Source organism: Primulina eburnea, chromosome 13 (assembly GCF_022965805.1).
Source record: "Primulina eburnea isolate SZY01 chromosome 13, ASM2296580v1, whole genome shotgun sequence".
Taxonomy (NCBI): Eukaryota; Viridiplantae; Streptophyta; class Magnoliopsida; order Lamiales; family Gesneriaceae; genus Primulina; species Primulina eburnea.
In genome coordinates, this window is record NC_133113.1 from 4,359,461 (window position 1) to 4,385,866 (window position 26,406).

Below are 26,406 nucleotides of genomic sequence, written 5' to 3' on the forward strand. Positions count from 1 at the left end.
AGTAGAACTGATTCACATTAACTTTATATTATTTGGACACTGATACCCCATAAGGATTCGGGTCATCGATCCGGGTCATCATCGACCCAAGATATTAATCGGATAGCCCAGATCAGAGCCAATATGCCGGGTACTTTCCTCATTAGTCGGTCATTTCTTCTCTTCCCGGGTAGTCAATAGCCCGAGCCCTTATACAAGCACCCATGTATCTTACCACTTGAGCTACCTCGAAAATTGCACCACACTCGAGTGTGATTGATACATGATGTCTAATCTGTCAGAGCAACATGTGTTTAGAGTGTTCTAAAAGTCATCAGAAGTTATAGTATGGACAGCCGACTTGCCTACTTAGTAGATGGCGCTGGAAACGAGGTACCTACTTCATTTTCTACTATAAATAGCATGTATTAATGTCATTTACAGATTCTGAAATTCTTGAACTCTCAAGCATACATATATTCTCACATATATTCGCTTGCGTTCATCTTCAACATGCTGACTTTAGCATCGGAGTGCCACGCCAGACACCTCTCCGGCGCCCATTCACGAGTTCCTTTCATTGTTTGCAGGTCATTATCGAAGTCATTATCTTCACTCAAATCCCTAAACACTAAATTATTTATTTGATCCGGTGGAGCCCCTTACCTGGCTCATCCATTTCATCGAGATCACATCAAACAACAAAAAGATTGTTAATTGATTGCCACCTTTGAACTTGTTCTGTTAAATGTTGTGTGCCAAACTATCAAATGCAGGATCACGAAGATGAAGAGATTGAAATTTTTAAAGCTAAGAAGATTCGAGACAATGTAAGTTATTATTGTACACTAAAAGCTTAACAAACTAGTCGAGCTCGAGCCAAGCTCGAGCGGCTCAATAAATTATAAATTTTAGACTATTTTAGGATGCTATATAAATTATCACTAAAAGCTAACAAAAAAGAGATCATGTGGAAAAATAGAAAGTTCCAAAGATACTTTGTTCCCAAAATATACAGATAAACATTTATTTATCCCATTGGAGAAGTACATGATTTTGTAAGGATATTGGTCACAATTTTAAATATATCACAATGTTTTTTTAAAAAAGTTATAGAATGAATTTTTAAGATAAAGATAAATTGATTTTAAAAAGTTTTTATGATATAATTTTTTTTCAGCAGTTTTTAAATAATTTTCGATTCTTATCGTTGATCTTTGTAACTTGGGCTCATATTAACAAGGCCGAAAGCCCAACACATATCTGCTAAGCCAATTGTAATTGTCGGCCCAAGGCATGGATCCCTTGGTTTTCTCCCGAGGAAGCGGGCTGCTCGTCACAGGGGAAAAGGTAACTATCCTGTCGGATTTATTAATGACATAATGTTATCGTGAATCGTTTCTCCGAGTGGTGTTGAAAGTTGAAACGAATGTAATTCAATTGGAATGAGGTGAAAATAAAATATGTAATTTTGAAAAAAAGAAGCGTTCTCTCAAACTTCTTGTTGCCAAATGACTGACTCTAACGTATCTTGTGAATCAAACTCTGCTACATGTTTACTGTTTTTTCGGCCATATGTGTTCATGTTTGCGTAATTGCTTCTATCTTTCCTTTTGGCGATCACTTGATTTGTCATCAACCATGCAGTGAAGGCTTTTCCAAAGGATGACCCCAGCAAGCCCTGCAAATTGACGGCCTTCCTGGGTTACAAGGCTGGAATGACTCACATTGTCAGGGAAGTCGAGAAACCAGTATCAAGTAATTGTTTGTCCCCTAAATTTCTTCCATTTGGTTATTCTTTCCTTTAACATTGACGAGTTCATTAAGTTTGTGGAATTTTGGTTACACGTGCAGTTCTTTTGTTACCAAACTCTCCAGTTTTCTTCTCTTATGCTTCTTTGCCAAACTTTCATTTGTGGAATGTTTCCTTGATTTTTAGTGTATCTCCTAACTAAAAATAACGACACGACACATTTATTTAGATGCAAACTCCTGGTTTCTTTTGCAGTTCCATTTGCATTGTGTTTGAAAATCTTTTGTTCGTGATTTTCTATGTTAATGTGATGACACTCTATCAATAAAATTTATACTTTTCTTCCTGACCGTTATGGCTAGTTTTAGGTGGCCTTAAGTATTTCTAACTGAAAAAAACAAGATTTTTTTTTAGTTTTTTACTTGTGCTATATTAAACATTTGTGAGTTGCTTATAACTGTAAGCTTGAAATGAAATCTGATTTGGAATTGATTCATTGTAGAACTTCACAAAAAGGAAACTTGTGAGGCTGTCACTAAAATTGAAACACCACCCATGGTGGTTGTTGGAGTGGTTGGGTATGTGAAGACTCCCGGAGGACTTCGCTGCCTAAACACAGTTTGGGCTCAGCACTTGAGTGAGGAAGTGAAGAGAAGGTTTTACAAGAACTGGTGCAAGTCTAAAAAGAAGGCCTTTACCAAGCATTCAAGAAATTGGAGTCTGATGAGGGTAAGAAGGATCTTCAGTCCCAGATGGAGAAGTTGAAACAATATGCATCCGTTATTCGTGTGCTGGCTCACACTCAAGTACGGACTCCATCTTAATTTCTTATTCTGTTTAATGTTTTGTATCCCTTGAATTCAACCCTAGAATCAATTATATGATTTTTATTTTCCTACATTTGGATTCAGGCGCAGAACTGATTCACATTAATTTTAATTCGGACACCAAAAAGATGGTTAATTGACTGCAACCTTTGAACTTGTTCTGTTAAATATTTTGTGTCCATTCAGATTCGGAAGATGAAGGGATTGAAACAGAAGAAGGCACGCTTGATGGAGATACAGGTGAATGGTGGAACTGCTGCGCAGAAGGTTGACTTTGCATATGGCTCCTTTGAGAAGCAGATCCCTGTGGATGCTGTCTTCCAGAAAGATGAGATGATAGACATTATTGGTGTTACCAGGGGGAAAGGTTATGAAGGTGTCGTCACAAGATGGGGTGTTACCCGTCTTCCCCGCAAAACTCACAGGGGTCTTCGCAAGGTGGCTTGTATTGGTGTTACCAGAGTTTCCTTCACTGTTGCCAGGGCCGGTCAAAACGGTTATCATCACCGCACTGAAATGAACAAGAAGGTCTACAAGCTTGGCAAGGCAGGGAATGAGGAACACTCAGCCAGTACTGAGTTTGACAGGTTGAAATATCATACCCACTGCTTTCATTATCATATGAAGATATATGTCCCATTACTTTTGCTGTCACTTGCATTTTTTAGTTCAATTCGTCATTTTTTCTCTTCTCATCTGTGTTATCTATGAAGTTGGCACTTTTTCCTAATATGAAACACATTTCCTAGGCTTAAACTGTTACAACTTACATTTCGGAACTTCGAATAGTATAGCTAGCATGCTCCTACTCCTGTATGCACGTCTTGGTTGATATCAATTATAATTTTATTCATTTTATTGATATATTCCTCGCATGAGCAAGTTTTTGTTTCTTCTGAGCTAAACTTTGTCAAATGAAATTGTGACAGGACTGAGAAAGACATTACGCCCATGGGTGGGTTTCCTCACTACGGTATTGTCAAGGACGACTACCTCATGATCAAGGGTTGCTGCGTTGGACCCAAGAAAAGGGTCGTCACTCTTCGCCAATCCCTCCTCAGCCAGACCTCTCGCGTAGCCCTCGAGGAGATTAAGCTCAAGTTCATTGACACCTCATCCAAGTTTGGACATGGACGTTTCCAGACAATTCAGGAGAAGCAGAAGTTCTATGGTCGAGTCAAAGCCTAGCAGCTTTCCTAGTAGAAGAGGTCGGGGTTGCTCGGGCTGCCTTCACATTATTTTGTAGATCTGTATGAAATTATTACAATTTTAATATTTTCTAGAACGTGAATTTATTCATTTAATCTTAGTGTTTAAACATGTACCAAACTTATTTTAAAGATAAAGCTTAAAAATTAACCATAAAACTTCATTATGCCTCGTGCTTTTTAAAACCATGCTAGCAAGTGATATTAGCAACACATAATATTGGATAGTTGAATGTCGTGATGAAATTGAGATAAAGATTTATACTTTACAACCTACAATGAATATCAATGTTAATGTGGAGTTCAATGAAAATACTAAAATTATAATTTTGAGATTTTTGTGTTTTTAAAAATTTGAGAATTTATGACGCAGTAGACTCAATTTATATTATATATGAATTATTTAATGGTTGAGAAAATTTCAACTATAATAAAATTGAAAACATTTTTGTTACCCTTAAGCTCTTACTATGCATACTCCACTCCATGAGCACAACTCACACTGTCACGCACATTGTCTTTGACAAATAAGACGTCTTACATATTTTTGTTGTTCTGATTCTAATTTCAGGATCTGAAGTATAACAGATGAGGCAGTTTGATGGCTAAATTAACTTGACATACACAAAAATAATACACCTTCATGCTCTTGATCTTTTGAGCTTGTCAGGTAGTTCATTGTTTACAATGAATTTTATAAGGGGTGCCATCCATGAATCCTCTGGTGCTGGCAATGTCTCTTCTTCAGTGGAGAGGATTAGTCGGGAAACATGCAATGGTTCTTGGGTACTGACTTCTGATAAAGAGGCGGTCATCTTTGCCAACGCATCTGCTTCCTCATTCTCGTACCAGGGTATCTGCTCAATACTCCAATCCACAAAAACTTCTGCCTGGGCTTGAGATATTTAAGCATTTTGTCATCCTTAGCTTCATAAATGCTCTTTATTTGCTGAGTAATTACTTGTGAATCAGAATACAAAAAGATTCGGGAAGCTCCAAGTTCTCGGGCAGCTCGGATACCGGCGAGAACAACCTCGTACTCTGCCTCATTGTTAGTCACCCGGGAGTTAATTCTCAGTGTCAGTTTAATCTTCTCTCCCCGGGGAGCTATTATCACAACTCCTACACCACATCCCGAAATGCTAGACGCCTCACCCACGAATACCCTCCAGACGTCATCTTCATCAGGCTGGACCATCTCTGATAAGAAATCTGACAAGGTCTGTGCTTTGATTGCAACCCGGGGCTTATACTCAATATCATACTCTCCCAACTCGAATGTCCATTTAATCATTCTCCCGGAAACTTCTGAATGAGTCGTAATCCTCCCGAGAGGATTATTGGTTAGCACAATAATTTGATGCGATAGAAAATAAAGTCGCAGTTTTCGGACAGTCATAACAAGAGCGAGATCTATCTTCTCCACTTCACTGTATCGGAGCTCGGGACCCCTAAGAGCATGACTGACATAATAGACTGGCTTTTGCTCAGAGCATTCTTCCTTTATCAGTACTGAACTGACATCATACTCAGTAGTGGAGAGATAGACACATACCCGGTTTCTGACTTCACTAAGATAGGAAGCTCGGCCAAATGTTTTTAAGGTCTTGGAAGGCCTGCTCACACTTCTCATCCCATCCAAACTTCTGTGCCTTCCTAAGATCCTGAAAAAATGGATAACTCTGATGTGCTGAACAAGATATGAACCGGGAAAGAGAAGCAATTCTCCCGGTCAGCTTCTGCACTTCTCGGACAGATCGAGGGGACGACATGTTTAGCACTGACTTGACCTTCTCTTGATTTACCTTGATCCCCCGGTCAGTGACCACAAAACTAAAAAATTTACCACTCTTTACGCCAAAGATGCACTTGGTCGGATTAAGCTTAGCATTACAGTGGAAAAAGTCTCTTCTAAGTCAGAGATGAAACCAGCAACTTCCTTCGACTTGCCCAAGATATCATCCACATATACTTCTACATTCCTGCCCAACTTCTCAAATACTTTGTTCATGAGACGCTGATAGGAGGCCCCTGCGTTCTTTAACCTGAAAGGCATGACAACATAGCAAAATGTGCATCCCGAGGTGATTAAGCTGGCCTTGTGTTGATCATTCTTGGCCATGGGAAGATGATATCCATGGTAAGCATCCATGAAACTGAGAAGCTCATATCTAGAGGTGGAATCCACCAGCTGGTCAATTCTGTGCAGCGGATATTGGTCTTTGGGGCAAGCTTAATTGAGATCCATGAAGTCCATACACATCCTCCACTTCCGAGTAGATTTTGGCACCAATACCACATTCAAGAGCCAGGTTGAAAATTGTATTTCCCGAATGTGGCCGGCTTTTAGCAAATCTTTAACATGTACATCATCTTGTCCTTTTTAGGACCAAAGTGTCTCTTCTTTTGTTTCACAGGTTGAGATCTCAGGAGGACGTTCAATTGATGCTCCGCTATCACGGGTGAGATCCCTATCAACTCTTGCTGGGACCAGGCAAAAACATTAAGATTAGTTTTTAAACAATTTGTCAAATTGATCCGGGTGGATAAATCAAGGTCTCGAGCCACCCGAATCTCCTTGCCCAGCCTGATCTCTACCACCTCCTGCTCTTCTTCTGCCACAAAGTGCACTTCCCCCTTCTCTACCACTCTATCCACCTCCTCACAACCCTTAACTTTCTTCCCCTCCTTCCTTGCTCTCTTCTGGTCCACCATGACCGCTTCAACATAACACTTCCGTGAATAAGGTTGATCCCCCCGGACTTCACCCACTTGGCTTCCCACCAAGAATTTAATCTTTTGGTGATAAGTGGATGCTACGGATCTTAGCTCATTCATGGTCGGCCGCCCCAAAATAATACTATATGATGACGGGGCATCCACCACAGTGAAATTGGTCATCACCATCTTCTTCAGCTCCCCGGTGCCCAAAGATAAGGGCATGACAATCTCCCCTTCTGGATAGACATCATGGCCAGCAAAGCATAAAAGTGTTGTGTCTACTGCTTCCAAATGATATCCCTGTAAATCAATTTGTACAAGGGCCTCCTTGAAAATAACATTTACAGAACTTTTCGAGTCCACAGAGACCCTCATAATATCATAATTTGCTACCATGGCTTGAATTAGCATAGCATCGTTGTGGGGAAGATTGACACCCTTCAAATCTTCCGGGCCAAAAATGATCACCGCATCATTCCTCCTCACCCTTTCCACCTCCATACAATCTCTTTTACTTCTCGACTTATGAGCCCAATTAGAATCACCGTCAGTAGATCCTCAAGATATCATTTTAATTACCCCCGAAAAGAGGAGGAAAATCCTTAGGTGAAATCTTACATCGCTAAACGACGGGAGAGATGCTTGACATTTAAATGGACGTGTAGCAACCCCTTGTAACGCGTTTTAAATTCGTGAGAACCCGACTTTCCTTGAAAAGTAAGAAGTTACACAAACATCATGCACATATTTGCGATATTTGGTCTTCAATTTTGTCAAAAATAATGCAAGTAACATGTCACATACACCAAAATCTTCGTAATCATGTATTGTTATTTCAAGCAATATGAGTGAAACTACCAAAAAACCAAGGCAGCAAAAAAAAATTTCTTCCTCGTTTTTCATGATCGAGATTTGGATTGATCATGTCATCGTCAGAGATGATAAGCTTGCCTGAAACATCTCGACTAAGAATGGCCCTCATATTGAGTGATTCATAGAGAGGCAACGTCTAAAACAACTCATTGTAAAGATAAATAGCGGCACGATTTTTTATATGCTGAATATATCAACATCGTATCAAATTTTTTATGATCTGACTCCCGATCATTTCCTTTGTCAAAAAGTGAAAGGACAAGAAGAAACAACCAAAGGACATCAAGCCAAGAACCATTTGAAATTTGAAATGTCTTGAAACTGCTATATTGTTGTCGTCTCCTTCTTCTATGTCATGTTTCTAGTGTGTACCACGTAGGCCTACCATCCCAAACTTACGCTGAGTCGCTCTGATATGAAATGTAATGGCCCAACCCACATGTGAAATAGTGCAGTTTGGGCTTTAAAATGTGTCACAACGTGCGACAGCTACAAATACAGGCTCTGATACCAAATGTATTGGCCCAGCCCACTTGTGATTGTGGGGCGAATCTCAGCGAGGACCCTGGGTCCTGAAATGAGGGGGGAAGATCCTTAGGAGAAATCTCACATCGCTAAACGACGGGAGAGATGCTGGCATTTAAATGGACATGTAGCAACCCCTTGTGACGCGTTTTAAAGGCGTGGGAACCCGACTTTCCTTGAAAAGTAAGAAGTTACACAAACATCATGCACATATTTGAGATATCTGGTCTTCAATTTTGTCATAAATAATGCAAGTAACATGTTATATACACCACAATCTTCGTAATCAATGTTATTTCAAGCAATATGAGTGAAACTAACAAAAAACCAAGGCATCAAAAAAATTTCTTCCTCGTCTTTCATTATTGAGATTTGGATTGATCATATCATCGTCAGAGATGATGAGCTTGCCTGAACATCTAGACTAAGAATGACCCCCATATTGGGTAATTCGTAGAGAGACAACGTCTAAAACAACTCATTGTAAAGACAAGTGATGTCACGATTTTTTATATGCTGAATATATCAATATCAGATCCAATTTTTTAGGATCTGACTCTCGATCATTTCCTTTGTCAAAAAAAATGAAAGAACAAGAAGAAACAACCAAAAGGCATTGTGAGAGTCCATTTCCCTCAAAGCCCAAATGTAAACCCCAAGCCCGGCCCAATTTGATTAAGTTAAAAAAAAAAAGAAAAATGAAATGATAATCATCTTCTTCTCTCTCCATCGGCAGAACGCTGCGTTCCCTTTCTCTTTTCATTTTCAAAATTTCATCTGTCGATTGTGGCCGCTCCGCTTATCCAAAAATTAAAGTAAATATATATTTGGAATCCTCTCGCCAAGAGCTATCCAGTGATATCCATTTTGCTAAGAAAATCGCGAGCCCCAAAAATCCCGTCGGAGAACCGTCGCTGTTTTCGCCGGAAAAGTTGAAAAAAATCTCGGGTTATGCTGGGTGAAGCTTGAATATGATGTTTTGAGTAATATTCGAAATTTCAGAGGTAAAATTCAGATTTTAGGTTTTCGAATTTTGGGTATTTTGATTAATTTGAGTTCCAACAATTAATATATATTGGGTTATTGATTGTAGGTGATATATCGGAGCTAATTGGAGGTATTAACGAAATTTCAGAATTTAATTGGGAATAATTTCGAAAATTCAGAATTGTAAATTTGGGTTTTCGAATTTTAGTGTTCAATAATTAGGTGTTTCGATGCTATAGAATAGTCGTATATGAATTTGGAAATATGAAAGCCTAAATTATGGATTTTCGGAATTTTAGGCTAAATTAGTGAATATTGGAATAATAAATTGAAGTTGATATGAAATGTATTATTTGCCACAGGATTGGATTATTCGAGAAATCCTTAAGAAATTCAGTGGTAAATTAAGGGTTCAGTTGAGGTACGCATGAACTGTTTTATTATGACGTCTATAGTGATGTGAAATGACGTTAAGTATTATGTATGAGTTGTGGTGTGCTTCATGTGCTTTTGTGAATAACGTGATTGCATTCACGCATTTATTTGAGTTGATCTCATTAGTGCATAGCATTTCGAGCCTTGACTCCGTTGATTGCTATTGTTACTGATCTATCGAGTTGTAGCGTCATCGATGGAGTGGGTGGGTAGGATTAGCACTCCTGATGACTTGCATGAGGACTGAGCGGGTCGCACCCGTACCCTCGATGCTACGTGCATGGATAGCGGCGGCATGCTATTACGTTGCTGCATTCCTGGCACGGGTGGCCACTGTTATTGTTGCTGATGCGTTTCATTTGGACTCCGCTTTGGTATCCATTATTTTGTTGTTACCTTTCACGCATTGCATTACATTGCATTGCATCACATTGTACTTGATTTTATTTCATGTCAGTTATATTTGTCGTAATATTACTGGTTCGTCGTACTGGGGCCCGACCCCTCGTTTCTTTTTATGCTGTGGTTGTTTTTGATGCCATAGCAGGTTATCCCGGAGGATTTGACGCGTCTGGTGGAGCGTCAGGTAGAGGTGCCCCGTCGTCGAGTCATGGTTGAGAGTTCCCAGATATATATACTATATGGAGTCATACATTTACCGGGGAGATGCCCCGTGTAGCTGTACTGTTATTTTTACGATGTTTTCAATTGATAGTTGTGTGATCGAGCCTTGCCGGCTCTGCGTGTGTTTAGTCCTGGCCAGTGCGGCTATAGGTTTGTGAATTGATGTTGTGACTTTATTTCGAGTATATAAATATTGGTTGTGATATTTTGGATTTTCCTGGGATGTCCTATTTACGAATAGGTCATGCCGAAATTTCTGTAGGCCCGAAATGAAAAAATTTAATCGCTTTCGCTGTTTACATTAATAAATCCTGGTTGTTTGGTCATTAAATATTAATCAGGAGCACGGGCCCCCACAGGCATCATGCCAAGAACCATTTTAAATTTGAAATGTCTTGAAACTGCTATATTGTTGTCGTCTCCTTCTTCTATGTCGTGTTTCTAGTGTTTCCCACGTAGGCCTACCATCCCAAACTTACACAGAGTTTCTCTGATACGAAATGTAACGGCCCAACCCACATGTGAAATAGTCCAGTTTGGGCTTTAAAATGTGTCGCAACGTGCGACGTCTACACACACAGGATCTGATACCAAATGTAATGAGCCAGTCCACTTGTGATTGTGGGGCAAATCTCAGCGAGGACCCTGAATCCTGAAATGAAGGGTGAAGATCCTTAGGCGAAATCTCACATCGCTAAATTATGGGAGAGATGCTGTCATTTAAATGGACGTGTAGCAACCCCTTGTGACACGTTTTAAAGACGTGAGAACCCGACTTTCCTTGAATAGTAAAAAGTTACACAAACATCATGCACATATTTGCGATTTTTTCTTCAATTTTGTCAAAAATAGTGCAAGTAAAATGTCACATACACCACAATCTTCGTAATCATATATTGTTATTTCAAGCAATATGAGTGAAGTTAACAAAAAACCAAGGCAACAAAAAAGTTTTCTTCCTCGTCTTTCATGATCGAGATTTGGATTGATCTTGTCATCGTTGATCTTGTCATCGTCAGAGATGATGAGCTTGCCTGAAACATCTAGACTAAGAATGACCCTCATATTGGGTGATTCGTAGAGATACAACGTCTAAAACAAGTCATTGTAAAGACAAGTCATTGTAAAGACAAGTGGCGGCGCGATTTTTTATATGCTCAATATATCAACATCAAATCCAATTTTTTAGGATCTCATCCCGATAATTTCCTTTGTCAAAAAAGTGAAAGGACAAGAAGAAACGACCAAAAGGCATCAAGCCAAAAACCATTTGAAATTTGAAATGTCTTGAAACTGCTATATTGTTGTCATCTCCTTCTTCTATGTCGTGTTTCTAGTGTTTCCCACGTAGGCCTATCATACCAAATGTAACGGCCCAACCCACTTATGATTGTGGGGCAAATCTCAGCGAGGACCCTGAGTTCGGAAAGGAGGGTGGCATTTAAATGGACGTGTAGCAACCCATTGTGCGATGTTTTATCTTCAATTTTGTCAAAAATAGTGCAAGTACCATGTCACATACACCACAATCTTCGTAATCATCTATTATTATTTCAAACAATATGAAACAAACAAAAAACAAAAAACCAAGGCATTATAAAATGTTTTCTTCCTCATCTTTCATGATCGAGATTTGGATTGATCAAGTCATCGTCAGGATGATGAGCTTGCCTGAAACATCTAGACTAAAAATTACCCCCATATTGGGCGATCAGTAGAGAGACAACGTCTAAAACAACTCATTGGAAAGACAAGTGGCTGCACGATTTTTTATATGCTGAATATTTCAGCATCAGATCCAATTTTTTAAGATCTGATTCGTGATCATTTCTTTTGTAAAAAAAGTGAAAGGACAAGAAGAAATAACCAAAAGACATTAAGCCAAGAACCATTTGAAATTTGAAATGTCTTGAAGCGGCTATATTGTTGTTATCCCCTTCTTCTATGTCGTGTTTCCAGTGTTTCCCACGTAGTCCTACCATCCCAATCTTACGCGGAGTCACTTTGATACAAAATGTTATGGCTCAACCGACATTTGAAATATTCTAGTTTGAGCTTTAAAATGTGTCACAACGTGCGACGTCTACACACACTAGCTCTGATACCAAATGTAACGGCCCAGCCCACTTGTGATTATGGGGCAAATCTCATCGAGGACCCTGAGTCCTGAAATGAGGGCTAAAGACCCTTAGGAGAAATCTCACATCTTTAAACGACATTAAAGATGCGGGGCATTTAAATGGACGTGTAGCACCCCCTTATGACGTGTTTTAAACTCGTCAGAACCCCACTTTCCTTGAAAAATAAGAAGTTTCACAAACAGCCGTCACATATTTGTGTTGTTTGGTTTTCAATTTTGTCAAAATAGTGCAAGTAACATGTCACATACACAACAATCTTTGTAATCATCTATTGTTATTTCAACCAACATGAGTGGATAAAAAAACCAAGGCAGCATAAAAAATTTTCTTCCTCGTCTTTCATGATCGAGATTTGGATTGATCCTGTCATCGTCAGAGATGATGAGCTTGCCTGAAACATCTCGACTAAGAATGGCCCTCATATTGAGTGATTCATAGAGAGGCAACGTCTAAAACAACTCATTGTAAAAATAAATGGCTGCACGATTTTTTATGTGCTGAATATATCAGCATCAGATCCTATTATTTAGAATCTGATTCATGATCATTTCCTTGGTCAAAAAAGTGTAAGGACAAGAAGAAAAACCAAAAGACATCAAGCCAAGAACCATTTATAGTGTTTCCCACGTAGGCCTACCATCTCAAACTTACGTGGAGTTGCTCTGATACAAAATATAACGGCCCAACCCACATGTGGAATAATCCAGTTTAGGCTTTAAAATGTGTCGCAATGTGTGACGTCTTCACACACTGGCTCTGATACCAAATGTAACGGTCCAACCTACTTGTAATTGTGGGGGCAAACCTCGGTGAGGACCCTGAGTCCCATAAGGAGGGGGGAAGATCCTTAGGCAAAATCTCACATCGCTAAACGACGGGAGAGATGCTGGGCATTTAAATGGACGTGTAGCAACCACATGCGAGGCGTTTTAAAGTCGTGAGAACCCGACTATACTTGAAAAGTAAGAAGTTAGACAAACAGCATGCACATATTTTTGCGATATTTGGTCTTCAATTTGGTCAAAAATAGTGCTAGTAACAAGTCACATATACCACAATCTTCGTAATCATCTATTGTTATTTCTAGCAATATGAGTGAAACTAACAAAAAACCAAGGCATCAAAAAAAGGTTTTCTTCATCGTCTTTCATGATTGAGATTTGGATTGATCTTGTCATCGTCAGAGACGATGAGCTTGCCTGAAAAATCTCGACTAAGAATGACCCCCATATTGGGCGATTAGTAGAGAGACAACGTCTAAACCAACTAATTGTAAGGACAAGTGGCGACACAATTTTTTATATGCTGAATATATCAGCAACAGATCCAATTTTTTAGGATCTGATTCCCGATCATTTTCTTTGTCAAAAAAGTGAAAGGACAAGAAAAAACAACCAAAAGACAACAAGCCAAGAACCATTTGAAATTTGAAATATCTTAAAGCTGCTATATTGCTGTGATCCCCTTCTCCTATGTCGTGTTTCTTGTGTGTGCCACGTAGGCCTACCATCTCAATCATACGCGGAGTCGCTCTGATACCAAATGTAACGGCTCAACCCACATGTGGAATAATCCAGTTTAGGCTTTAAAATGTGTCGCAACGTGCGACGTCTACACACATTAGCTCTGATACCAAATGTAATGGCCCAACCCACTTGTGATTGTGGGGCAAACCTCGGCGAGGACCCTGAGTCCCGAAAGGAGGGGGGAAGATCCTTAGGCGAAATCTCACATCGAGAAACGACGGAAGAGATGCTGGGCATTTAAATGGACGTGTAGCAACCACATGCGACGCGTTTTAAAATCGTGAGAACCCGACTTTTCTTGAAAAGTAAGAAGTTAGACAAACATCAGGCACATATTTGTGATATTTGCTTTTCAATTTTATCAAAAATAGTTCTAGTTATATATCACATATACCACAATCTAAGTAATCATCTATTGTTATTTCTAGCAATATGAGTGAAACTAACAAAAAACCAAGGCATCAAAAAAAGTTTTCTGCGTCGTCTTTCATGATCGAGATTTGGATTGATCTTGTCATCGTCAGAGATGATGAGCTTGCCTGAAAAATCTCGACTAAGAATGACCCCCATATTGGGCGATTAGTAGAGAGACAACGTCTAAACCAACTCATTGTAAGGACAAGTGGCGACACAATTTTTTATATGCTGAATATATCAGCATCAGATCCAAGTTTTTAGGATCTGATTCCCGATCATTTCCTTCGTCAAAAAAGTGAAAGGACAAGAAGAAACAACCAAAAGACATCAAGCCAAGAACCATTTGAAGTTTGAAATATCTTGAAGCTGCTATATTGTTGTTATCCCCTTCTTCTATGTCGTGTTTCTAGTGTGTGCCACGTAGGCCTACCATCTCAATCTTACGCGGAGTCGCTTTGATACAAAATGTAATGGCCCAACCCACATGTGGAATAATCCTGTTTAGGCTTTAAAATGTGTCGCAACGTGCGACGTCTACACAAACTCGCTTGGATACCAAATGTAACGGGCCAACCCACTTGTGATTGTGGGGCAAACTTCGGTGAGGACCCTGAGTCCCAAGAGGAGGGAGGAAGATCCTTAGGTGAAATCTTATATCTCTAAATGACGGGAGAGATTCTGGGCATTTAAATGGACGTGTACCAACCACATGCGACTTGTTTTAAAGTCGTGAGAACCCGACTTTCCTAGAAAAGTAAGAATTAGACAAACAACAGGCACATATTTGCGATATTTGGTATTCAATTTTGTCAAAAACAGTGCTAGTTCCATGTCACATACACCAAAATCTTCGTAATCATCTATTGTTATTTCTAGCAATATGAGTTAAACTAAAAAAAACAAGGCATCAAAAAAAGTTTTCTTCATCATCTTTCATGATCGAGATTGGGATTGATAATGTCATCGTCAGAAATGATGAGCTTGCCTGAAACATCGTGACTAAGAATGACCCCTATATTGGGCGATTAAAATGACCCCTATATTGTATTGTTGTCATCTCCTTCTATGTCGTGTTTCTAGTGTGTACCACGTAGGCCTACCATCCAAAACTTACGTGGAGTCGCTCTGATACCAATTGTAAGGCTCCAACCCACATGTGGAATAATCTAGTTTAGCTTTAAAATGTGTCGCAACGTGCGATGTCTACACATATTAGCTCTGATACCAAATTTAACGGCCCAACCCACTTGTGATTGTGGGGCAAATCTCAGCGAGGACCTTTAGTCCCGAAAAGAGGGGGAAGATCCTTAGGCGAAATCTCACATCGCTAAACGACGGGAGAGATGCTTGGTATTTAAATGGACGTGTAGCAACCACATGCGACGCGTTTTAAAGTCGTGAGAACCCGACTTTCCTTGAAAAGTAAGAAGTTACACAAACATCAGGCACATATTTGCGATATTTAGTCTTCAATTTTGTCAAAAATAGTGCTAGTAACATGTCACAAACACCACAATCTTCGTAATCATCTATTGTTATTTCTGTCAATATGAGTGAAACTAACAAAAAACCAAGTAATCAAAAAAAGTTTTCTTCATCGTCTTTCATGATCGAGATTTGGATGGATCATGTCATCGTCAGAGATGATGAGCTTGCCTGAAACATCTCGACTAAGAATGACCCCCATATTGGGCGATTAGTAGAGAGGCAACATCTCAAACAATTCATTGTGAAGACAAGTGGCGACATGATTTTTTATGTGCTGAATATATCAGCATCAGATCCAATTTTTTAGGATCTGATTCCCGATCATTTCCTTTGTCAAAAAAGTGAAAGGATAAGAAAAAACAACCAAAAGACATCAAGTCAAGAACCATTTGAAATTTGAAATGTCTTGAAACTGTTGTATTGTTGTCATCTCCTTCTATGTCGTGTTTCTAGTGTGTACCACGTAGGCCTACCATCCAAAACTTACGTGGAGTCGCTCTGATACCAATTGTAAGGCTCCAACCCACATGTGGAATAATCTAGTTTAGCTTTAAAATGTGTCGCAACGTGCGATGTCTACACATATTAGCTCTGATACCAAATTTAACGGCCCAACCCACTTGTGATTGTGGGGCAAATCTCAGCGAGGACCTTTAGTCCCGAAAAGAGGGGGAAGATCCTTAGGCGAAATCTCACATCGCTAAACGACGGGAGAGATGCTTGGCATTTAAATGGACGTGTAGCAACCACATGCGACGCGTTTTAAAGTCGTGAGAACCCGACTTTCCTTGAAAAGTAAGAAGTTACACAAACATCAGGCACATATTTGCGATATTTGGTCTTCAATTTTGTCAAAAATAGTGCTTGTAACATGTCACAAACACCACAATCTTCGTAATCATCTATTGTTATTTCTGTCAATATGAGTGAAACTAACAAAAAACCAAGTAATCAAAAAAAGTTTTCTTCATCGTCTTTCATGATCGAGATTTGGATGGATCATGTCATCGTCAGAGATGATGAGCTTGCCTGAAACATCTCGACTAAGAATGACCCCCATATTGGGCGATTAGTAGAGAGGCAACATCTCAAACAATTCATTGTGAAGACAAGTGGCGACATGATTTTTTATGTGCTGAATATATCAGCATCAGATCCAATTTTTTAGGATCTGATTCCCGATCATTTCCTTTGTCAAAAAAGTGAAAGGATAAGAAAAAACAACCAAAAGACATCAAGCCAAGAACCATTTGAAATTTGAAATGTCTTGAAACTGTTGTTGTAATACCCGAAAAACCAATATGCGTATATATGTGAATAATTTTTATTATTTAATTTTAAATGGTTATTTTTTTTAAGAATGATTGATTTAATTGCATTTAAATCATTTATAAAATTTTAAGGATTTTTAAATCGCGTATTTAAAATTTTAGCTTTTTAGATATATACGCGAGACCGGACCGGAGATAGGAAATCGGAGATAAATTTTATGATCCAATAATATTCCTAAATTTATTACAAGCTAAGAAATAATTTATTTTGTTGAAATCAAGTGGATTTAAGTCTACTTTAATTAATTAATCACCAATTTAATTGTAGGCTTCTTAATTATTCTAGATTGTGCTTAATTAACTTTTAATCATGCTTATCTAACATAGGATTCTACTTAGCAAAACTTAAATAAAATCTTACACTAATTGAGAAGCCAATGATCGGTCATCTCCACTCCACACAATCCCAATGAATACCATTTAACTCCCAAAAAAACAAGAAAGCAAAGGCCAACCAATCAACATGCATGTTGTCCCCCCCAACTTGGCACCATTTACTCCTCCATGCACCACCATATTAACCACTAGCCTTCACCACCTTCTCCACTCTCCCTAGCACGAAAATTCTGAAGAAAAATCATCAAATAATTGTGAGCCATCAAGAGAGAAAAGAGAGAAATCAAGCAAGAAAATAGAACTTCGTCTCCGCCGCGTCGCGTTCGTCGTATCGATTTGTTTTCATTTCAAACAAATCCAAGGCATGTATATATGGTTTCTTTGCTCTTCAATCAAGTCATATATCATTTTTTTAAACCATTACATGTCCTTGATTCATGATAAAACCGAAAAATGACAGCAACATGAACAAAAAAAAAAATTCTGCACAGATTTTGGCTCTCACTTGTGCCTCATGGTTTTGATGTTTTTGTGGTTCCAGGAGGTTGGTTCGATTCCAGGCTCCCAAGGCTGCTTATGGTCATGTTATAGGATGTGTTAGGGAGGGATTAGTCCATTGGTTTGACCCCTTTCACCCCAGCAAAACCGTTTTTGACAGCAACTCCACATGCTGTAATTTGTGTGCTTCGATTTTGTTGTTTGGATGTCTAAGGTGAAGGTTTGGATTTTGGTTGGCCCAAGGCCTGTAACCATGGTCTAAACACTTCCATAGCACGTCTAGGATGTGACCAAGATGACCTTTCATGGCTTGGTTCATGTTCCCAATCGGTTTTAAAAATAAACAAGAACAGCCCCATTAGTTTTTAAAATTCTGGTTGTGGTAGTGTGTGTTGAGTTTCGGTTTTGTGGTGTTGGGTGGATCTTGGTTGGCTTCTAGCCCTTAGCCATGGTTCACTAAATACCCCATGGTGTCTAGATCATGCCACGGTCAATCAAATGGCCACTGGAATGGTCCGTGACAGCAAGAACAAGCAAGGTGTTCCACGGTACAGCTTATGTGTTCTCGAGTGGAACTTCAGATTTGTCGTAGGTTTTGCTTTGGATTGTGGTTCGCCTAGGGCCCTTAGCCATGGTTCAAATCACACCTTAGGATGTTGGTAAGAGGCTCTGGTCGGTGGTTCAAGCCCCAATGACTAATAGTCTTGAAAACGAAGCAAGGAAGCGCAACAGCTGCTGCTGTAATTTCCTTGACAGCAACTGTGCCTTCGGTTCAGAGGTCAAGTACGAGTTCTTGGTCGGCTTTTAGCCCATGGCCTTGGACTGGACAGTGCCTCATTGAGTTAGGAAGGTCATGTTTTTGGCCGTTTGTGATTTGGTTAAGTTTAGAGGTCGTACGAGAATTTACGGTGCAATGTGCCAAAGTGACTCTCGAAAGAGCGTTTCATGATTTTAGCCTCCATTCACAATTTTAGTGTGTTACAGCCCTTGGTAATTATTTTCCAGTATTTTAGGTGTATTTTAATCATGACTAAATGATGGTTCGATGTTGGTTCGGGTTGGTACGGAGTCATGGTTAAATATTAAGTTTGTTGGGCGTAATAGTCTCGTTTTTAGTTCGATTTTGAAGCGTTGGTCAAGATAAGTTATTTGCATGTTTTTCATGTTAGAATTAGGTCGCAGAGAGCCTGGGAACGATCCAACCTAATTGGTAAAATAACTCAGGAATTTAATTATATTACGTGCATAAAAATAGAAAATGTTTATTTTGAGATATATGCGATATGTCTTGTGGCCGTCTTACGCTTATGGGATTGCTTCACCCGGTGACTTACGACCGGTTTACGATTATGTATGGGTACGGATATCCAGTCCAAGGACTATGATGATCTCTACCGCCCAGTATACTGTGGTTTAGTCTGATCAGACGTGCATGTTATGTTATGGGCCACTTGCGTAGAACATTATCTCAACAGAAAAAAATTTTGATATGCTATTTTATGACAAGGCTCTATCGAGCAAACATTTTACGTACGATTATCAGTTATGCACGTATTTATAATTATTCATGACACGATTTTCACGTTACGCTTTACGATACGACATTTTTACATTACGCCAAATTTTATGATATATTTACTTGTTATTCACGATATATGCATGCTGGGTCTTTAGACTCACTAGACTTGATTGATGTAGGTACTGACGATGCAGAGACTGAGGGCGGGGACCAGTGAGTTAGCTCGGATCAGCGGTAGTACGAACCCGAGGACCTCACGTTTAATTATTCAGTTTTATGTTCAAACTCTTGTTAAAACTTTTATATATTTTAAGTTATTGCTTAAAACATTATTCAGTTTCCGCTGCTATGTTTATGTTAAACCGATGGGTTATTTTACAAAAGTTTTTATATGTTGCAAGTTTATTTATTTAAAGAGAAAAATTTTAATAATTCCGCAAAATTATGAATACGAAATACGGGCCGTTACAGTTGGTATCATGAAATAGTTTACCAGCATGTTCTCATGAAATATTTTATCAGCATGTTCTCATGAAAAATATTTTATGTCAAGATTATGTTTTAGCAATTATATATTTAAATTTCAAGAAAAATAGTATAAATATTGCATGTTGGTTACGTAAGGATTTTACATGGTACAGTATGCCTCCTAGACGAGCTATTGACCGCTTGAGGGGTGCTGAGAGCGAGACTGATGAGACTCAGAACCATTATGAGGATAGAGGTCCACCGCCACCTCCTCCACCACCTGATATGCATACCCAGATGATGGCGGGTATGACTCAGTTCTTCGCACAGTTCGCGGGGAGCAATGCTGCAGCGGTAACAAGGCCGCCTAGACCCGAGGCTATATGTGAGCGGTTCATGAGGATGAACCCGAAGGAGTTCACTGGGACGTCTGATCCCATGGTTGCTGAGGGATGGATTAAGTCCCTAGAGGTTACTTTCAGATTTATGGAGCTGGAGGATGCTGACAGGGTCCGCTGTGCGACCTATCTTTTTGGAGGAGACGCCCGTCTATGGTGGGAGGGCGCATCTATAGCTCTGGATCTAGCTACTCTCAGTTGGACGCGCTTTAGAGAGGTATTCTTCTCTAAGTATTTTACCGATGACGTGCGTTCGAGGTTGACCAGGGAGTTTATGACCCTGAGACAGGGTGACATGACTGTTACGGAGTTTATCCGTAAGTTCGAGAGGGGTTGTCACTTTGTACCCCTGATCGCTAACGACGAGGGTGCCAGGCTTAGGCACTTCATGGATGGATTGCGATCGATCTTGCGCCGTGATGTTAGGGTTGCTGGCCCTACGACATATGAGGTCGCTGTCTCTAGAGCTCTTGCTGCAGAACAGGACCAGAGAGATATCGAGAATGACCGCCAGGGTAAACGGCCATTTCAGGCGCCCCACCGCCCTCCTCAGCAGCAGCAGCAACATAAGAGGCCTTTCCATGGCCCATCAAGGAGCAGAGAGCAGCAACAGCAGCAGCAGCAGGGACGTGTGGTCCCGAGGAGGCAGGAGTTCCCGGTCTGTGCCAGGTGCACACGCCGCCATATTGGAACTTGCATGTATGGCTCTGGGAAGTGTTTCAAGTGTGGGGGTACTGGCCATTTGCTAAAGGATTGTCCTCAGGGGACATTGCCTACTCAGGGCAGAGTGTTTGCACTCCATGCAGCGGAGGTGAACCCAGGGAATATGCTTTTGACAGGTATCTTAAATCATTAAGTTTATATTTGGGAAAATTTTAGCATATTTTATTCAGCATTTTGGGATTTATTACTTTGAATTATGGGGTTATAAGATTTGAACTTATAAATTGTGAAAAGATTGCATGTTCTATTCGGGTAGTTTTAGGAATCTAAGTTAGAAGAACTTTTACCTTTGCATATCTATAGGAGTAATTCTGGTAAATTATTGGATTTAGATAGATGTTCCAACCTTTCAGGAAGAATATTTATAGGCGGAGCTTCTACGAACGCCTTGATTGATTCAGGGGCCACTCATTCATTCATATCTGAGACCTTTGTGAATTCCATCGAGGTCAAGACGATTGGATTGGATGTGGCATATTCTGTGGTTATTCCATCTGGCGAGGAGATGGCGGCGACTAGCGTAGTACGAGACATAGACCTCGAGCTTCATGGAAATCTTGTCTATGCGGATTTGATCGTGCTGCCAATGCCAGAGTTCGATATTATCCTTGGGATGGATTGGCTGCACAAGAATAGAGTACTTATTGATTTTCAGCGGAGATCTGTTCTAGTCCGACCGCTTGGAAGAGAGCAGTTCCTATTTGAGCCTGACCGGTACTTTAATTTGCCTATCATGATATCTTGTACTCAGGCTAGGAAGCTCATGCACAGGGGTTGTCGAGCATTCATTGCGACCATTATATCTGTTCCCGAGGTCCCCAGCCAGTCAGTTGCAGATGTCCCAGTTGTCAGGGACTTTTCAGACGTTTTTCCCGATGACGTCTCTGGTAGACCACCGGTACGAGAGGTTGAGTTTTCGATCGATCTTATGCCAGGTACCGCACCTATCTCTAAGGCGCCATACAGATTAGCACCGTCAGAGATGGTTGAGCTCAAGAAACAAATTCAGGAACTTCTTGACAAGGAGTTTATTCGCCCGAGTTTCTCTCCATGGGGCGCGCCTGTCTTATTCGTGAAGAAGAAAGACGGATCTATGAGGCTTTGCATTGACTACCGGGAGTTGAATAGGGTTACAGTGAAGAATAAATACCCACTTCCGAGGATCGATGATTTGTTTGATCAGTTGCAGGGAGCCTCAGTATTCTCCAAGATAGATCTGCGTTCCGGATATCACCAGTTGAGGGTGAAAGACGCCGATACTTTTAAGACTGCTTTTAGGACTCGTTATGGGCACTTCGAGTTCCTTGTGATGCCGTTCGGTCTGACGAATGCGCCGGCGATCTTCATGGATCTCATGAATCGTGTATTTCAGCCGTATCTTGATCAGTTCGTTATTGTATTCATAGACGACATTCTCGTCTACTCAAAGAGTCAAGAGGATCACAACAGGCATCTGACCGCAGTATTGCAGACGTTGCAGAGGCACAAGCTGTTCGCTAAGTTCAGCAAGTGCGAGTTCTGGTTAGAAAAAGTGGCGTTCCTAGGCCACATCATTTCTAGCAATGGCATTGAGGTAGATCCAGCGAAGGTTGCCACAATCAGAGATTGGGAGGTGCCGCAGAGTGCATCAGAGATCCGTAGTTTCCTTGGTCTGGCAGGATACTATCGGAAGTTTATTCATGGTTTCTCCTCTATCGCAGTTCCACTCACGTCATTGACTAAGAAGAATGCCAAGTACGTGTGGAGCGATGAGTGCCAGAAGAGCTTCGATTCTTTGAAGCAAGCTCTTATTTCAGCGCCGATCTTGGCCATGCCTTCAGGGCCCGGAGATTTTGTATTGTACACCGATGCTTCAAAGCTCGGTCTAGGCGCAGTGTTGATGCAGCATGGAAAAGTAATAGCGTATGCTTCTCGTCAGTTGAAGATTCACGAGAAGAACTACCCTACTCATGATCTTGAGTTAGCTGCTGTAGTATTTGCCTTGAAGATTTGGAGGCATTATCTATATGGAGAGAAGTGTCAGATCTTTACCGACCACAAGAGCCTCAAGTACTTCTTCACGCAGAAAGAGTTGAATATGCGTCAGAGGCGTTGGTTGGAGTTAGTCAAGGATTATGACTGTGACATTAGCTACCATCCTGGTAAAGCTAATGTAGTAGCGGATGCTTTGAGCCGAAAAGTCACAGTGATGGCTCATTTGACAGTTCAGAGGCCTCTTCAGAGTGAGATTCAGAGATTTGATCTAGAGATTTATACTCGAGGTAGAGTTCCCCATCTATCTACCTTGACGATTAAGTCTTCTTTATTAGACCGTATTCGCAGCGGTCAGTCATCGGATGAGCAGTTGGGAAAGTGGAGGCAGAGAGATGAGGCGAAGGGCAGTATTTTGTATACAGTGAGTGATGGAATTGTTCGTTATCGAGATAGGATATGGGTTCCTAGTAGCGATTCTATTCGAGCAGACATATTAGCTGAGGCCCACATGTCCCCGTACTCTATTCATCCTGGGAGTACGAAGATGTACAAGGATCTGCAGATGTTATATTGGTGGCCCGGTATGAAGAGAGAAATCCGGAGATTTGTATCCGAGTGTTTGACTTGTCAGCTTGTGAAAGCTGAACATCAGAGACCAGCCGGCTTACTCAAGCCACTTCCCATTCCCGAGTGGAAGTGGGAGAACATTAACATGGATTTCGTGGTTGGTTTACCGAAGTCGGCTAGAGGTTCGAATGCTATATGGGTGATTGTTGATAGGCTTACCAAGTCAGCGCATTTCTTGCCTATTAAGACGAATTTCTCCATGATTCAATATGCCGAGTTATATATCCGTGAGATAGTTCGATTACACGGTATCCCAGTCTCTATTGTTTCTGACATAGATCCGAGATTCACTTCCTCATTTTGGAAGAGTCTGCATTCAGCGTTGGGTACGAAGTTGTTGTTTAGCACAGATTTTCACCCTCAGACAGATGGTCAATCAGAGAGAGTTATTCAGATCTTGGAAGATCTTCTCCGTGCTTGTGTTATCGATTTCTCAGGGAGCTGGGAATCGAAGTTGCCATTAGTGGAGTTTACCTATAACAACAGCTTTCAGTCGTCTATAGGTATGGCTCCTTATGAAGCACTGTACGGAAGGAAGTGTAGATCGCCTATTCATTGGGATGAAGTAGGCGAGAGATCAGAGTTAGGACCAGAGATCGTTCAGCAGACTACTGATCTAGTAGTCGTAATCCGTGATAGGATGAGGACTGCTCAGAGTCGACAGAAGAGTTATGCCGATCGGAGGAGGAGAGATCTAGAGTTTATCGTTGGTGACCATGTTTTCGTGAAGATAGCACCGATGAAGGGTGTCATGAGATTCGGAAAGAAGGGGAAGCTTAGTCCGAGGTTTATCGGACCATTTGAGATCCTCGACAGAGTTGGTACATTAGCATATCGCGTTGCTCTTCCGCCGAATCTGGCCGGAGTACACAATGTGTTCCATGTGTCGATGTTAAGGAAGTATATAGCGAACCCTTCTCATGTGTTGAACTTTGAGCCGTTGCAGTTTTCTCCGAACTTGTCTTATGAAGAGAGACCAGTGCAGATCTTAGACCGTAAGGAGAAGAAGCTTCGGAACAAGGTGATCAAATCAGTGAAGGTCAAGTGGCTTAATCATTCCGATGAGGAAGCTACTTGGGAGTCAGAGTCAGAGATGCGGAGTCGCTTTCCAGATTTATTCGGTGAGTTCTAATTTCGAGGACGAAATTTAATTTAAGGGGGGGAGTGTTGTAATACCCGAAAAACCAATATGCGTATATATGTGAATAATTTTTATTATTTAATTTTAAATGGTTATTTTTTTTAAGAATGATTGATTTAATTGCATTTAAATCATTTATAAAATTTTAAGGATTTTTAAATCGCGTATTTAAAATTTTAGCTTTTTAGATATATACGCGAGACCGGACCGGAGATAGGAAATCGGAGATAAATTTTATGATCCAATAATATTCCTAAATTTATTACAAGCTAAGAAATAATTTATTTTGTTGAAATCAAGTGGATTTAAGTCTACTTTAATTAATTAATCACCAATTTAATTGTAGGCTTCTTAATTATTCTAGATTGTGCTTAATTAACTTTTAATCATGCTTATCTAACATAGGATTCTACTTAGCAAAACTTAAATAAAATCTTACACTAATTGAGAAGCCAATGATCGGTCATCTCCACTCCACACAATCCCAATGAATACCATTTAACTCCCAAAAAAACAAGAAAGCAAAGGCCAACCAATCAACATGCATGTTGTCCCCCCCAACTTGGCACCATTTACTCCTCCATGCACCACCATATTAACCACTAGCCTTCACCACCTTCTCCACTCTCCCTAGCACGAAAATTCTGAAGAAAAATCATCAAATAATTGTGAGCCATCAAGAGAGAAAAGAGAGAAATCAAGCAAGAAAATAGAACTTCGTCTCCGCCGCGTCGCGTTCGTCGTATCGATTTGTTTTCATTTCAAACAAATCCAAGGCATGTATATATGGTTTCTTTGCTCTTCAATCAAGTCATATATCATTTTTTTAAACCATTACATGTCCTTGATTCATGATAAAACCGAAAAATGACAGCAACATGAACAAAAAAAAAAATTCTGCACAGATTTTGGCTCTCACTTGTGCCTCATGGTTTTGATGTTTTTGTGGTTCCAGGAGGTTGGTTCGATTCCAGGCTCCCAAGGCTGCTTATGGTCATGTTATAGGATGTGTTAGGGAGGGATTAGTCCATTGGTTTGACCCCTTTCACCCCAGCAAAACCGTTTTTGACAGCAACTCCACATGCTGTAATTTGTGTGCTTCGATTTTGTTGTTTGGATGTCTAAGGTGAAGGTTTGGATTTTGGTTGGCCCAAGGCCTGTAACCATGGTCTAAACACTTCCATAGCACGTCTAGGATGTGACCAAGATGACCTTTCATGGCTTGGTTCATGTTCCCAATCGGTTTTAAAAATAAACAAGAACAGCCCCATTAGTTTTTAAAATTCTGGTTGTGGTAGTGTGTGTTGAGTTTCGGTTTTGTGGTGTTGGGTGGATCTTGGTTGGCTTCTAGCCCTTAGCCATGGTTCACTAAATACCCCATGGTGTCTAGATCATGCCACGGTCAATCAAATGGCCACTGGAATGGTCCGTGACAGCAAGAACAAGCAAGGTGTTCCACGGTACAGCTTATGTGTTCTCGAGTGGAACTTCAGATTTGTCGTAGGTTTTGCTTTGGATTGTGGTTCGCCTAGGGCCCTTAGCCATGGTTCAAATCACACCTTAGGATGTTGGTAAGAGGCTCTGGTCGGTGGTTCAAGCCCCAATGACTAATAGTCTTGAAAACGAAGCAAGGAAGCGCAACAGCTGCTGCTGTAATTTCCTTGACAGCAACTGTGCCTTCGGTTCAGAGGTCAAGTACGAGTTCTTGGTCGGCTTTTAGCCCATGGCCTTGGACTGGACAGTGCCTCATTGAGTTAGGAAGGTCATGTTTTTGGCCGTTTGTGATTTGGTTAAGTTTAGAGGTCGTACGAGAATTTACGGTGCAATGTGCCAAAGTGACTCTCGAAAGAGCGTTTCATGATTTTAGCCTCCATTCACAATTTTAGT

At 40.4% G+C, this 26,406-nt stretch overlaps 1 pseudogene; it reads left to right on the forward strand.

Moving 5' to 3' along the window:
* The first annotated feature begins 1,266 nt into the window (after positions 1-1,266).
* Positions 1,267-3,850, forward strand: LOC140810824 (large ribosomal subunit protein uL3-like; annotated as a pseudogene).
* Positions 3,851-26,406: the final 22,556 nt, after the last annotated feature.